Here is a 16,839-nt window from a genome sequence, read left to right on the forward strand (position 1 = left end):
GGAGTGACAAATCCCAGTCTCGATCCGTGTCAACCCAACAGACACTTTCAGAGATACCTGTAGTGTAACTTTATAGTCACCCAGTTACGTTGTGACGTTTGGTACACCCAAAGCACTCCTACGGCATCCGGGAGTTACACGATCTCATGGTCTAAGGAAATGATACTTGACATTGGAAAAGCTCTAGCAAACGAACTACACGATCTTTGTGCTATGCTTAGGATTGGGTCTTGTCCATCACATCATTCTCCTAATGATGTGATCCCGTTATCAGTGACATCCAATGTCCATAGTCAGGAAACCATGACTATCTGTTGATCAACGAGCTAGTCAACTAGAGGCTCACTAGGGACATGTTGTGGTCTATGTATTCACACATGTATTACGATTTCCGGATAACACAATTATAGCATGAACAATAGAAAATTATCATGAACAAGGAAATATAATAATAACCATTTTATTATTGCCTCTAGGGCATATTTCCAACAGTCTCCCACTTGCACTAGAGTCAATAATCTAGTTACATTGTGATGAATCGAACACCCATAGAGTTCTGGTGTTGATCATGTTTTGCTCTAGGGAGAGGTTTAGTCAACGGATCTGCTATATTCAGGTCCGTATGTACTTTACAAATATCTATGTCTCCATTTTGAACATTTTCACGAATGGAGTTGAAGCGACGCTTGATATGCCTGGTCTTCCCGTGAAACCTGGGCTCCTTGGTAAGGGCAATAGCTCCAGTGTTGTCACAGAAGAGAGTCATCGGGCCCGACGCATTGGGAATCACCCCTAGGTCGGTAATGAACTCCTTTATCCAGATTGCTTCTTGTGCTGCCTCTGAGGCCGCCATGTACTCCGCTTCACATGTAGATCCCGCCACGACACTTTGCTTGCAACTGCACCAGCTTACTGCCCCACCATTCAAAATATACACGTATCCGGTTTGTGACTTAGAGTCATCCAGATCTGTGTCGAAGCTAGCGTCGACGTAACCCTTTACGACGAGATCTTCGTCACCTCCATATACGAGAAACATATCCTTAGTCCTTTTCAGGTACTTCAGGATATTCTTGACCGCTGTCCAGTGTTCCATGCCGAGATTACTTTGGTACCTTCCTACCAAACTTACGGCAAGGTTTACATCAGGTCTGGTACACAGCATGGCATACATAATAGACCCTATGGCCGAGGCATAGGGGACGACACTCATCTTTTCTCTATCTTCCGCCGTGGTCGGGCATTGAGCCGTGCTCAATTGCACACCTTGCAATACAGGCAAGAACCCCTTCTTGGACTGATCCATATTGAACTTCTTCAATATCTTGTCAAGGTACGTACTCTGTGAAAGACCAATGAGGCGTCTTGATCTATCTCTATAGATCTTGATGCCTAATATATAAGCAGCTTCTCCAAGGTCCTTCATTGAAAAACACTTATTCAAATAGGCCTTTATACTTTCCAAGAATTCTATATCATTTCCCATCAATAGTATGTCATCCACATATAATATGAGAAATGCTACAGAGCTCCCACTCACTTTCTTGTAAACACAGGCTTCTCCATAAGTCTGTGTAAACCCAGACGCTTTGATCATCTCATCAAATCGAATGTTCCAACTCCGAGATGCTTGCACCAGCCCATAGATGGAGCGCTGGAGCTTGCATACCTTGTTAGCATTCTTAGGATCGACAAAACCTTCCGGCTGCATCATATACAATTCTTCCTTAAGAAAGCCGTTAAGGAATGCCGTTTTGACGTCCATTTGCCATATCTCATAATCATAGAATGCGGCAATTGCTAACATGATTCGGACGGACTTTAGCTTCGCTACGGGTGAGAAAGTCTCATTGTAGTCAACCCCTTGAACTTGTCGATAACCCTTAGCGACAAGTCGAGCCTTATAGATGGTTACATTACCATCCGCGTCTGTCTTCTTCTTAAAGATCCATTTATTTTCTATGGCTCGCCGATCATCGGGCAAGTCAGTCAAAGTCCATACTTCGTTTTCATACATGGATCCTATCTCGGATTTCATGGCTTCTAGCCATTTGTCGGAACTGGGCCCGCCATTGCTTCTTCATAGTTCGAAGGTTCACCGTTGTCTAACAACATGATTTCCAGGACACGGTTGCCGTACCACTCTGGCGCGGAACGTGTCCTTGTGGACCTACGAAGTTCAGTAGGAGCTTGATCCGAAGTACCTTGATCATCATCATTAACTTCCTCTCTAGTCGGTGCATGCACCACAGGAACATTTTCCTGAGCTGCGCTACTTTCCGGTTCAAGAGGTAGTACTCCATCAAGTTCCACTTTCCTCCCACTTACTTCCTTCGAGAGAAACTCTTTCTCCAGAAAGGACCCGTTCTTGGCAACAAAGATCTTGCCTTCGGATCTGAGGTAGAAGGTATACCCAATGGTTTCCTTAGGGTATCCTATGAAGACGCATTTCTCCGACTTGGGTTCGAGCTTTTCAGGTTGAAGTTTCTTGACATAAGCATCGCATCCCCAAACTTTTAGAAACGACAGCTTAGGTTTCTTCCCAAACCATAATTCATACGGTGTCGTCTCAACGGATTTCGACGGAGCCCTATTTAAAGTGAATGCGGCAGTCTCTAAAGCATAGCCCCAAAATGAGAGCGGTAGATCGGTAAGAGACATCATAGATCGCACCATATCCAATAGAGTGCGATTACGACGTTCGGACACACCAGGGGCTGGTTCCCCTCCCACTTCAGCCCATGGGGCCCTCCGGGATAGGTGGCCCCACCCGGTGGACCCCCGGGACCCTTCCGGTGGTCCCGGTACAATACCGGTGACCCCCGAAACTTTTCCGGTGGCCGAAACTGGACTTCCTATATGTAATTCTTCACCGCCGGACCATTCCGGAACTCCTCGTGACGTCCGGGATCTCATCCGGGACTCCGAACAACCTTCGGGTTACCACATACTAATATCTCTACAACCCTAGCGTTACCGAACCTTAAGTGTGTAGACCCTACGGGTTCGGGAGACACGCAGACATGACCGAGACGACTCTCCGGTCAATAACCAACAGCGGGATCTGGATACCCATGTTGGCTCCCGCATGTTCGACGATGATCTCATCGGATGAACCACGATGTCGAGGATTCAATCAATCTCGTATACAATTCCCTTTGTCAATCGGTACGTTACTTGCCCGAGATTCGATCGTCGGTATCCCAATACCTCGTTCAATCTCGTTACCGGCACTTTACTCGTACCGTAATCCATGATCCCGTGACCAACCACTTGGTCACTTTGAGCTCATTATGATGATGCATTTCCGAGTGGGCCCAGAGATACCTCTCCGTCATACGGAGTGACAAATCCCAGTCTTGATCCGTGTCAACCCAACAGCCACTTTCAGAGATACCTGTAGTGTACCTTTATAGTCACCCAGTTACGTTGTGACGTTTGGTACACCGAAAGAACTCCTACGGCATCCGGGAGTTACACGATCTCATGGTCTAAGGGAATGATACTTGACATTGGAAAAGCTCTAGCAAACGAACTACACGATCTTTGTGCTATGCTTAGGATTGGGTCTTGCCCATCACATCATTCTCCTAATGATGTGATCCCGTTATCTATGACATCCAATGTCCGTAGTCAGGAAACCATGACTATCTGTTGATCAACGAGCTAGTCAACTAGAGGCTCACTAGGGACATGTTGTGGTCTATGTATTCACACATGTATTACGATTTCCGGATAACACAATTATAGCATGAACAATAGACAATTATCATGAACAAGGAAATATAATAATAACCATTTTATTATTGCCTCTAGGGCATATTTCCAACAGGTTATGTCTACCATCTTCCGCACATTCTTTGAAGAATGAAAATAAGCTGTCAATGCAAATAAGCTGTCAACTATTTTGAAATAAACAATATAAATTAGCTAATAACTATGTTTGAGAAACTCACATAGCGGTAGAATTGGAGGCGTATCAACAAGGACCCAAATGTCCATATTGTCTTGCTCGATTTCAGGATCACCAAGATCCATGGTGACAAGCATACCCTCATCAAAACCATACATTTTGCAAAGTGCTTCCCATTTTTTGCAACCAAAATGGGTTACGCTCTCAGAATTGTACAACTTTACTTGAAAATCCACACCATGATGGGTCCTTAGGTGAATTTTCTTTGTCTCGAAACTTTCATGGTCTTCAAAACCCATCCTCTCCAACACATAGCGTCTTGCATGGCATGGGATAAGCTAGTAGAATTGTAAAAGATGAAAAATACATGCTGAAATATTTGAAGTCGTGCTTAATTACGAAAAAATAACACTTATTGTCGTTGCGTACCATTTCCACATCGAAGGTCTCCTCCAGGTTAATGCTGAAGCGCCGATCTTCGTCCAGGTGAGGCCTGTCGCACAAACCTCGGTCGTCGTGGCACAAGTCGCACTCCCCCGGGAGACTTTCATCGTCCGAGTACGACATTTCCTATGTTCATAATTCAAATATTAAACTTGTACAATTAAATAGATGTACTAAAAAACCTAAATTAGATCATTATTATTCATCACGGGATGACTATCGGTCTGTCGATCTTTTCTTGAAAACAATATGAGCTCACGTGGTGTACATATTCGACCGTCGATGATGGTAGCTCCTCCTTTCATTCCCTAGTGCATTACACCAAGTTGTCTAGCACACGGGAATGAAGGAGAAGCTACCCCCACGACAACAGTCGGGATTCTTCGTCCTCTCATATATATATGGTGGAGACTCTCCCTCACTAATTCCTCTCTGACATTTGCAACCGTCGGTGATGGTAGCTCCTCCTTTCGTTCCCGAGTGCATTACACCAAATTGTCTAGCACACGGGAACGAAGGAGAAGCTACCCCCACGACAACAGTCGGGATTCTTCATCCTCTCATATACGGTGGAGACTCGACAGACTTAAAGTCAACCCGAAATATCGTTTAAAGTCAACCCAAAATATCGTTTAAAGTCAACCCGAAATATCGTTCAAAATATCTTATAGGAGTCATATTGACATGGAGATTTGGCTGGTCTCACCTCAAGTTCGGAGGGAGGTCGGTGACGGGGACGATGGCGGGGATGATGGAGGGGGCTCCTAGATTTCTGCAAAAACAAAAACCCTATAAGCTATCAACTAATCAAATGCATACGCCTTGCATAGTGCTCTCCAATTTTAGCATTCAAAGTAGGAGTAGTTTTCCAATTTGAGCATTCAATGAGCAAAACCAAATCGTAAAATAAAGTAGTATTCAAATTAGCATGCATTAAATTATAAGCAAAACTACATCATCTCTTGCGTCCGTACATCGTCGAATATTATCACTAATACACCTCGAATAGTATCATACATATAGCATCGCTAATACAGCTAGAACCGTAGCGCCCGACGGGTATCGGCACGGGCGGTGGACACCCAAAGAGAAGCAACCATCACAGGATCATAGCTCTAGTGAGGTCACTGAAGAACCTGCCAGGTATTGTCGAACCTGCCCTCCAACGCAACCATGTGGCGACGGACGTGCTCGTCCTCCTCGCTGACACGGTGACGTACCACCTCCGCGGTGTCTGGAAGCCTCGGCACCGTCACTGGCCCACGCGACCGCCACCAAACAAGGTTCGAGTCAACGACGGGCTGGCTCCTCACCAACCTACGCCCCCCGGAAGGTAGCACCTCCCAATACCAGCCCGGCGGAGCCCAGTCCCGGACATGGCCCCTCTGATCAAGCCGGCCTCCTCCGCCGAGTCAACGACGAGGATGCGGGATAGGCATCGTCGACGTCGATGCGGCAATAATTGCTTGAACTTAAAAAATAAACTAGTTCTATTAATTGTCTTGCTAAAACTAAACTACTTCTATAGTAAAATAAAGTAGTTTTATTAAATCAACTAGTTCAACTACTAAGCACTTACTACAAATAAAATAAAGTAGTACTTACTAAAAATAAATGACTTCTATAGTAAAATAAAGTAGTTTTATTAAATCAACTAGTTGAACTACTAAGCACTTAATTACTATAAATAAAATAAAGTGGTACTTACTAAAAATAAACTACTTCTATAGTAAAATAAAGTAGTTTTATTAAATCAACTAGTTCAACTACTAAGCACTTACTATAAATAAAATAAAGTAGTACTTGCTAAAAATAAACTACTTCTATAGTAAAATAAAGTAGTTTTATTAAATCAACTATCCTAAAATGTGCTAACAGTAGAACTAATAACCTAAAATGCACTAAATCAACTAATCTTAAATGTAACTTTTGCAACACAATTTTTTACTAAATATGCACATATATATATGAACATATCTACACATAAATTGACAAAAAATCTATGAATAAAAAAAATCATACATCAATGCATACATATCCGTGGATCATACATACATCTGCATATATATACATATACATACAACATCCATATATACATACATCAATGAATTACAAAAAAATGTATAAAAAAACATAGAGCAGGCCGGGGCGGCGGCGGCGGCGCGCGGCAAAACAGAGCAGGACGGGGCGATGGCGGTGGCGCGCGGCAAGCAGAGCAGGCAGGGGCGGCAGCGCGGGGGAAGGGAGGGGCCCGGGCTCACTAGGCGGCGACAACGAGGCGCGGCAGAGGGCGGCGACGGCGAGGTCGGGGCAGAGGGCGGCCACGTCGGGGCAGGGGTGGCGCGGGGCGACGACGGCGTCGGGGCGGCGTGGGACGGCGTCGAAGGGGCGCTGGACGGCGCGCGGCGACGGCGAGGCAGAGGGCAGCCTGGCAGCGTCGTCGGGGCGGGATCGAAGAACTGAACGAAATTTTTCACAAGTGCTGTATATATAGACGGAGCATTGGTTCTGGTTCGTGTCACCAACCGGGACCAATGCCCCCTTTAGTCCCGGTTTGTGCCACCAACCGGGACCAAAGGTCTCTTTTCAGCAGCCCAAAGGGCGGGAAGCAGAGGCCTTTGGTCCCGGTTGGTGGCACCAACCAGGACTAAAAGGTGGGCATTGGTTCCGGTTGGTGGCATGAACCGGTACCAATGCATACCTTTAGTCCCGGTTGGTGGCACCAACCGGGACTAAAGTCCATGTGCTGCCCGCGTCGCGGCACGAAAGTTTAGTCCCACCTCGCTAGTTGAGGGAGCTCGAGAGTGGTTTATAAGCCCCACTCCCGCTGCCCTCTCGAGCCCCTCTCAAATGCAGGCTTTCGGGCCTAGACACACTGTATCTGTCTGTGGGCCTTCTGGGCCTTCTGTGGACCTGAATCCTGGCCCATAGGTGGGTTTCTAGTCGTATTCAGGCCGTGGTGGCCCAGTAGGTGGCTTTTTTTCCATTTTTTGTTTTCTTTGTTGCTTTATTTTTTTATTTTTTTTCTACTTACAACAAAATACTTACTATTGCTATTTTTATTTATTTTATTAAGGTTTATTTATTTTATTTCATTATAGTTTATTTTATTTTTTATTTTGTTTCTACATATTTATTTTATAAAAGTTTATTTTATTTTACTTTATTATAGTTTATTTTATTTTATTTTGTTTTGTTTTATTTTGTTCTACTTATTTATTTTATAAAAGTTTATTTTATTTGGTTTCTACTTATTTATTTTATTTTATTTTATTTTGTTTCTACTTATTTATAAAAGTTTATTTTGTTTATACTTATTTTTTTTCTTTTTGTATTTTTTTTATGAAAATTCTTTTTGCTTTTATTGTTTTGAACAGAAAATACTTTGATAATTTTAATTGCATAAATTCTATATAATTTTAGTTTCAATAATACTAGAGGTTTATAAAAGCTTTTTAGTTGATTCCTTTAGTACCAGTTCTAAGGCTGTTAGAAAGGCATTTTATTTTGTACCGGTTCTAAGGCTGGGGCCCCACGAGCACCTTTAGTACCGGTTCGTGGCATGAACCGGTAAAAGAGTTTTTTAGTTGATTCTTTCTGCAGCTGTTTTTTAGTCCCACCTTGCCAAGCGAGAGGTACTCGCAGCGGTTTATAAGCCCAGAGTGCAGAGACGATGAAGGAGAGGCGCAATGCTCACCTGCACGTTGCTTAGCTTCAGGCCTTGAGGAAGTGGTGTAGACTGCACGGAGCTATCAGGGTTTCGGACGAAAACTACACATAGCTCCGGGCTGTCTACACTATTTCATCAAGGCCCGAAGCTAAGCAACGTGCAGGTGAGCATTGCGCCTCTCCTTTATTTTTAATAACTTATTACAACTCCGGACTTCTTGTCTGTTCAAAATACAACATTCGAGATATCAGGGTTTCATACGGAAACTCGTCTGTTACAACAGGCATTTCAAATGAACTACGAAAAGGTTGAAAGTTGGCATGGTATCATCATAATAGTTGTGGAGAGAAAGTCTTCACTTTTTCGTCGCTTGTGTCCTTTGCTTATTGCGCCGTAACCATGGATAATCTTCATCGTTTATCAGGATGCTTGGGTCAGCCTTGACTTTGAAGGGAGGAATTTCATGAAACTTTTTGTAATCTTCGGACATGTCTGTCTTGCCCTCCACTCCCATGATGTCCCTTTTCCAGAAAGAACTATGTGGCTCTTTGGCTCATCGTATGATGCATTCGCTTCCTTATCTTTTCTTTTTCTCAGTTTGGTAGACATGTCCTTCACATAGATAACATGTGCCACATCATTGGCTAGGACGAACGGTTCGTCAGTGTACCCAAGATTGTTCAGATCCACTGTTGTCATTCCGTACTGTGGGTCTACCTGTACCCCGCCTTCTGACAGATTGACCCATTTGCACTTAAACAAAGGGACCTTAAAATCATGTCCGTAGTCAAGTTCCCATATGTCCACTATGTAACCATAATATGTGTCCTTTCCCCTCTTGGTTGCTGCATCAAAGCGGATACCGCTGTTTTGGTTGGTGCTCTTTTGATCTCGGGCGATGGTGTAAAATGTATTCCCATTTATCTCGTATCCTTTGTAAGTCAGTACAGTTGAAGATGGTCCCGTGGACAACGAGTACAACTCATCACAAACAGTGTTGTCACCTCTGAGACGTGTTTCCAACCAACTGCTGAAAGTCCTGATGTGTTCACATGTAATCCAGTCGTCACACTGCTCCGGGTGTTTGGAGCGCAGACTGTTCTTGTGTTCATCGACATACGGGGTCACCAAGGTAGAGTTCTGTAGGACTGTGTAGTGTGCTTGAGACCAAGAATGCCCGTCCCTGCATATTATTGAGTCCCCTCCAAGCGTGCCTTTTCCAATCAGTCTCCCCATCATACTGCGATTTAGGGAGACCTATCTTCTTGAGGCCAGGAATGAAGTCAACACAAAACCCAATGACATCCTCTGTTTGATGGCCCATGGAGATGCTTCCTTCTGGCCTAGCGCGGTTACAGACATATTTCTTTAGGACTCCCATGAACCTCTCAAAGGGGAACATATTGTGTAGAAATACGGGCCCCAGAATGACAATCTCGTCGACTAGATGAACTAGGACGTGCGTCATGACATTGAAGAAGGATGGTGGGAACACCAGCTCGAAACTGACAAGACATTGCGCCACATCACTCCTTAGCCTTGGTATGATTTCTGGATCGATCACCTTCTGAGAGATTGCATTGAGGAATGCACATAGCTTCACAATGGCTAATCAGACGTTTTCCGGTAGAAGCCCCTTCAATGCAACCGGAAGCACTTGCGTCATAATCACGTGGCAGTCATGAGACTTTAGGTTCTAGAACTTTTTCTCTGGCATATTTATTATTCCCTTTATATTCGACGAGAAGCCAGTCGGGACCTTCATACTGAGCAAGCATTCAAAGAAGATTTCCTTCTCTTCTTTGGTAAGAGCGTAGCTGGCAGGACCTTCATACTGCTTTGGAGGCATGCCGTATTTTCCGTGCAAACGTTGCAGGTCCTCCCGTGCCTCAGGTGTATCTTTTGTCTTCCCATACACGCCCAAGAAGCCTAGCAGGTTCACACAAAGGTTCTTCGTCACGTGCATCACATCGATTGAAGAGCGGACCTCTAGGTCTTTCCAGTAGGGTAGGTCCCAAAATATAGATTTCTTCTTCCACATGGGTGCGCGTCCCTCAGCGTCATTCAGAACAGCTAGTCCGCCGGGACCCTTTCCAAAGATTACATGTAAATCATTGACTATAGCAAGTACGTGATCACCGGCACGCATGGCGGGCTTCTTCCGGTGATCTGCCTCGCCTTTGAAATGCTTGCCTTTCTTTCGACATTGATGGTTGGTCCGAAGAAATCGACGATGGCCCAGGTACACATTCTTCCTACATTTGTCCAGGTATATACTTTGGGTGTCAGCTAAACAGTGTGTGCATGCGTGGTATCCCTAGTTTGTCTGTCCTAAAAGGTTATTGAGAGCGGGCCAATCGTTGATGGTTACAAACAGCAACGCGTGTAGGTTAAATTCCTCCTGTTTGTGCTCATCCCACACACGTACACCGTTTCCATTCCACAGCTGTAAAAGTTCTTCAACTAATGGTCTTAGGTACACATCAATGTCGTTGCCGGGTTGCTTAGGGCCTTGGATGAGAATTGGCATCATAATGAACTTCCGCTTCATGCGCATCCAAGGAGGAAGGTTATACATACATAGAGTCACGGGCCAGGTGATGTGATTGCTGCTCTGCTCCCCGAAAGGATTAATGCCATCCGTGCTTAAACCAAACCATACGTTCCTTGGGTCGCCTGCAAACTCAGCTCAGTACTTTCTCTCGATTCTTCTCCACTGTGACCCGTTAGTGGGTGCTCTCAATTTCCCGTCTTTCTTACGACCCTCTCTGTGCCATCGCATCAACTTGGCATGCTCTTCGTTTCTGAACAGACGTTTCAACCGTGGTATTATAGGAGCATACCACATCACCTTCGCAGGAACCCTCTTCCTGGGGGGCTCGCCGTCAACATCACCAGGGTCATCTCGTCTGATCTTATACCGTAATGCACCGCATACCGGGCATGTGTTCAAATCTTCGTACGCACTGCGGTAGAGGATGCAGTCATTAGGGCATGCATGTATCTTCTGCACCTGCAATCCTAGAGGGCATACGACCTTGTTTGCTGCGTACGTACTGTCGGGCAATTCGTTACCCTTTGGAAGGTTCTTCTTCAATATTTTCAGTAGCTTCTCAAATCCTTTGTCAGGCACAACATTCTCTGCCTTCCACTACAGCAATTCCAGTACGGTACTGATCTTTGTGTTGCCATCTTCGCAATTGGGGTACAACCCTTTTTTGTGATCCTCTAACATGCGATCTAACTTCAGCTTCTCCTTTTGACTTTCGCACTGTGTCCTTGCATCAATAATGACCTGGCGAAGATCATCATCATCGGGCACATCGTCTGGTTCCTGATCTTGATCTTCAGCAGCTTCCCCCGTTGCAGCATCACCGTATTCAGGGGGCACATAGTTGTCATCGTCCTCTTCTTCATTGTTGTCTTCCATCATAACCCATATTTCTCTGTGCCCCGTCCAAACATTATAGTGTGGCATGAAACCCTTATAAAGAAGGTGGGTGTGAAGGATTTTCCGGTCAGAGTAAAACTTCGTATTGCCACAACTAGGGCATGGACAACACATAAAACCATTCTTCTTGTTTGCCTCAGCCACTTCGAGAAAATTATGCATGCCCTTAACGTACTCGGAGGTGTGTCTGTCACCATATATCCATTGTCGGTTCATCTGCGTGCATTATATATAATTAGACAAGTATCTATCTAAAGTAAGAATTCTTTTCTTTCAGAAAGAAGATAAGAACAAGAGGCTCACCACGGTGGTGCCGGCGACGAGATCGGCGCGGGCGATCGACGGCGGTGAAGACGGGGACAGGACGTGACGGACCGCTAAACCTATGCAAATCTCGGGGAAAATGGAGCTTGGAGGTCAAGCTTCGAGAGGAGAAAGCTTAACTAGTGTGGCTCGGGCATTTCATCGAACACCTCATGTGCATAGGAGGTGAACTAGAGCACCAAAATGCCCTCCCCTCGCCGGCCAGAAAAATCAGAGCACTGTGAAGTGCTGCCGCGGCGATGGGGTATATATAGGCAACTCATTTGTCCCGGTTCGTGGCTGAAACCGGGACTAAAGCCCAACCCTTTGTCCCGGTTCAAGCCACGAACCGGGACAAATGTATGTGGGCCAGGAGCGAGGCCTATTGGTTCCGGCTCGTGGCAGGAACCGGTACAAATGGGTCCATACGAACCGGCACCAATGCCCACGAGGCCCCGGCCGGCCCCCTGGGCTCACGAACCGGAACGTATGCCCCCATGGGTCCCGGTTTCGTGCCTGAACCGGGACTAATGGGCTTGCCAGGCCCCCAAAGCCCTGTTTTCTACTAGTGGAATATACATCTAGCCAAATCTAGGGATGATATGCAATCATGCAAATGATTAGTTAGCATCCACGGAGGCTGTTTGAACTTATATGTTGTTCGTTGTAATCCAAAGAGAAATGACAGGTTCCAAACGAGACCTTTTTGGTATTAATAAAACCGTACATTTCATCTATGGCCAGGAAGGTCACGACTGTAACACAGGTAAAAACTAATTGGTAATTAATCTATTTTCTTTCCTAGACCAAGAGCTTGATGATGGTTTAGTATTCATCCTGGTAGATTTTATTCCTCTAAATGAGAAAATAGCTAGTACATATATCTGTAATGATGCACCACACAGGAGACACATGGCATGGCCATAACACTACACCAACAATTACTTTCTTGGAAAGTCGAGAATATTCTGAGCTAAGAAAATAACTGACCAGAAACACAAATTGTTCAGACCACAAGCATGTTGGCCATAACACTACACAGTAGGGGAAATAATAGCTCAAAGACTACCAGCCAAAAGCTAGAGTCGAGGCCTAACCAAAAACCTAACTAGCCATGGCACAAAGGCTATGACCTAGATCTATACTGTTTCTCAGTGACCACATGCCTAGAGCAAGAGGAAGACCAAAGGAGGATATAACTTTCAACGTTTGTAGCGAGTCCGAACCATGATATCCTCCATGGCATGACTTGGACTTTCCCAGGAAAGCCAAATATCCATCTGCACAAATTTGTTTGTAGCACCCATGATATCTTCCATGGCACGACTTGGGATTTCTCTGGAAAGCCAAATATCCGTCTGCACAAATTTGTCTGCCGCACCCGTGATATCCTCCATGGCACAACTTGGAATTTCTTAGTAAAGCCAAATATCCAGCTACGCAAATTTGACAATTCAAGAAGCGGTTTGATCTATGTTCCACTTAAAGGAAACTAACTATTGACACTTGATTGATTCAAGCCCAGGCGTCTAAGACCACCACTCGGAATTTAGATACGCCCATAGTCGGGCCACGAGTCATCCTCACCCAAAAGAGAGTGAAACGGGTAGCACCAAGTTTTTTCCAATCTTCCTATCCTTGGCCTATGGAGGGCATGATCATCTGAGTCCTCTAAAGTCTCCCAGTTAACAAACAAACAGCACTTCGACTTTGGTGGTCAGTCTGAATCTTCTCCGGTGGGCGCAGTCGGTTTCTACAAGCGAGACCTCGACGGACTCGGGGGCTTCTGACGGGGGAATATCTATGGGGTAGGCCCTTGGATATGTATGGCCCAGCTAAAGTCCCAAGCCCATCAAGAATACAACCGAAGAGGTCATCATCCAAGGGATCCGGCACCCAATAATAAAGTGCCCACCATCGGATTTTACCCTCGATGGTACCAACGGTCGGTCATTCATAGATGCATAGCAGTCGAACATCTCATAGCCCGATAGACAAAGAGGCAATCACGGCGTAGCAGTCGAATATCTTATAGCCCGATAGACAAAGAGGCAATCACAATCTACATAACGCATTGATTGCTCGTGTTACCCAATGACAGTATATCTAGATAAATACGATAGTTACAAGTAGTATTAGCCATGAACAGTCGTTCATGCATGAGAGCATTAATTTCATTAATACTAGGCATTATGACACTCCTCATAGAGCACTCTATATAAGCTGGGAGGAGGCCACCGGGTTGAAGTCTAGAGCCTCAGTTTTGATTAATACGCAAGAGTAAGAACACCACCACAGGAGTAGGGTATTTCCTCATTCAACCAGGACCCGAACATGTATAATCCCTAATGTGTTTTCCCATCTGGATGTTTTGGTTGATACGACCGACCCTACTTTCATTCCCCCGTAGTATTATCAGGACTACATCAATAACACCAGCCCTCGAAATGCTTTTCTATAATTACACCTCGGTGTTAAACAATTACACACAACCAGCAAGATAGTCTGCGCTAGTGAGTACCTAGTACTTTGAACTCCTCAAATAATAGGATTTTATCTATTTAATACCATAGGTTTGACCGGATCATATCTAATAATGGTGCACAGTTTAGAGTATCTCCCTAATTTATATTGGCATAGATATAGAGATATATAATAACATTAAATGGATATCATCTTGAAGATAGAACTAACTTGCGATCTTATTTGGGTGAACATGGAGTAAATGTTCTCTAGCTACAGGGCTATAAATATCACTAGCATTATATGCTTCTCCCCAAAAAGAAACGAGAAGAAGAAATTTGTTATTGATAGTATGGAGCAGAAACCTATTCTTCTTTGCCTTATGGTGCTTCTGCTGCTGGGAAATTGTACTCATGCTGGTACGAAATCGATCTCCATGTACTTATTTTGCTTTCTCCTGCCGATTATAGTATAGTAACATTGGCAGTTGAGCGGCATGATTTTCATTAGAACTTCCTCAATTTAAAATTCTTTCAATGATGTATGTTCTTGTGTACAGAGAATTGCAAAACTGAAACAGCTTTTGGAACCACCCTATGCGCATTTGTTACTTGCCTGAGCACCTGCATATCTGTGTGGGGGAATCTTGTGAAACAAGCAGATTGTAAGCCTGTCAGACCTTCCTATACAATTTGTACTTGTCTCGTATGTGTCTAGAATTACACTTTGCCATCATTTCGAACAATGGGCAATGATGTGATCCAGTAATAAAATCTTCTTGTCAAATGGATGTGAGGATGTATGAGATCACTAAATTTGGATGTTATGGTGATCTGATTTTACTCTGTTTTGTGTAGTCTTAGAATCGATGATTTTATGTTTGTATGGACCCGTGTTCAAAAGTTTATAAACAACCATATACGACCTGAATGAACAAAACTTACTATACTGGCACCCGCGTTTGGCAACATCATTTGACTCGAGTGAATAGGGAGGCACCTTATTATTGATTATACCATGTTCCTCATAGAATAAATTGAACTCGTATGAAAAATACTGTCCACCACGATCTGACCTAAGCCTTTAGATTGTATTTGATCAAGTCAATTCTATGCTTCACATTTACAGATTTTAAAGTAATCCAAAACATCCACTTTTGTTTTCAATAGGTATACCACGTAATATCTGGTAGAGTCATCTATCAAAGTCACTTTGTCAAAATACCATTCATCCCAAAAGATCTGAATTTATAAGTCCTAATGGTGCCATGTTCCTAGTCTCTACAGTTGTAGGAGACTTGCAACTTAGTTTTGCCTGCACACATACTCCACTTGGAACCTTTGACAATGATGCATTTTGGGATTAAACACAAATTTTCTAGCCACATCATGGAACCAAAGTTAATATGATAAAGTCATCAATGCCAAACGTTTGATTCACTTTGATTGCAAACATGGCTAATAACTTTATTGAAATGGCTATGCTCAAATAAACTAGACCGGTCTGAAGCAGTTGAATGCGACCAAGAGCTCGAAACGCCATGAGTTTCGGTTTGAACGCATCAAACACATTCAATAGGTTCACGATGGGACGTGCCAGCTGTGATTGTCGAGTCTGGGTTACCGCATATATCCCATCAATCCATCGATCCTCATGCTTCAGGGGACGTTTTAAAGGCAGATCTGGACCGTAGGTCTGTCTCAAATTTCTACCACTTAACAGATTCAAATTCCTAAATTTGACGACCCTTGTACATTCACACGTGCTATTCACTTGAAGAGTTTATTACCGAATCACATGATTTTCCATTGCATTCCATGGTGGTTTAGTGCAATAGTCACAGACGACACAGTAATAACAAGCTTTCATGGTTATATTTCTGACCCTACACATCGCTTTTAGGATGCAATCTACCCAGAACTTCCAGTAGACATTCATACAAGTTAATTATGTGCATGTGGGGCATGTAAAAGAAATGCCACACCACATTGTTTTGTCAACAAGATCACACATCGTTAAAACAAGTCCAAATACAGAAAAAATTCCAAAGATATTCATGATCTTATTCTACTTTGGCTGATAGAAGAAAGTAAACATATCTAGGGACAAGGAGATGTATTTCTTACAAACAGGAATGGAATTCCACTACACAATTAACATGAGGCCAAGAGGAATAGCTTTCCACTCCATAAGGCCAGACATAAATTTCTTATTCCTGTTTTGGCATGGGGTCCAGAAACATACATGATATTATCTTTATGTATAGATTTGTAGCTATAGAATATTTAATCCCATCTCACTCAAACAAGATAAAAAAGATCTCACCATATCACTCTAATTAATTCACTAAATTTAATTTTATTATGAAAATGGTATCCATTATTTCTCACTGTACACCACTAATTATATATATATGTGTGTGTGTGTGTGTGTGTATATATATATATATATATTCATAATTGTGCATCACTAAATGTGATCTCATCAAATATAGTATTTAGCATATAATTTGAGTAATGGAGAAACTCCATCTTGAACTTTTAGCAGTTACATGCAGGCGGCGTTCATGACAAGGCTACATGAGAAGGAGATATA

The 16,839-nt window shown here is 43.6% G+C and overlaps 1 long non-coding RNA gene across 1 annotated transcript; it reads left to right on the forward strand.

Moving 5' to 3' along the window:
- Positions 1–14,550: 14,550 nt before the first annotated feature.
- On the forward strand, positions 14,551–15,128 carry LOC123075982 (uncharacterized). The gene is made up of 2 exons (XR_006436246.1): positions 14,551–14,663; positions 14,804–15,128. It is a non-coding gene; the product is annotated as an uncharacterized lncRNA (long non-coding RNA).
- The last annotated feature ends 1,711 nt before the right edge of the window (positions 15,129–16,839 follow it).

The sequence above is a fragment of the Triticum aestivum genome, chromosome 3D, assembly GCF_018294505.1.
Source record: "Triticum aestivum cultivar Chinese Spring chromosome 3D, IWGSC CS RefSeq v2.1, whole genome shotgun sequence".
In the NCBI taxonomy this organism is placed as follows: domain Eukaryota; kingdom Viridiplantae; phylum Streptophyta; class Magnoliopsida; order Poales; family Poaceae; genus Triticum; species Triticum aestivum.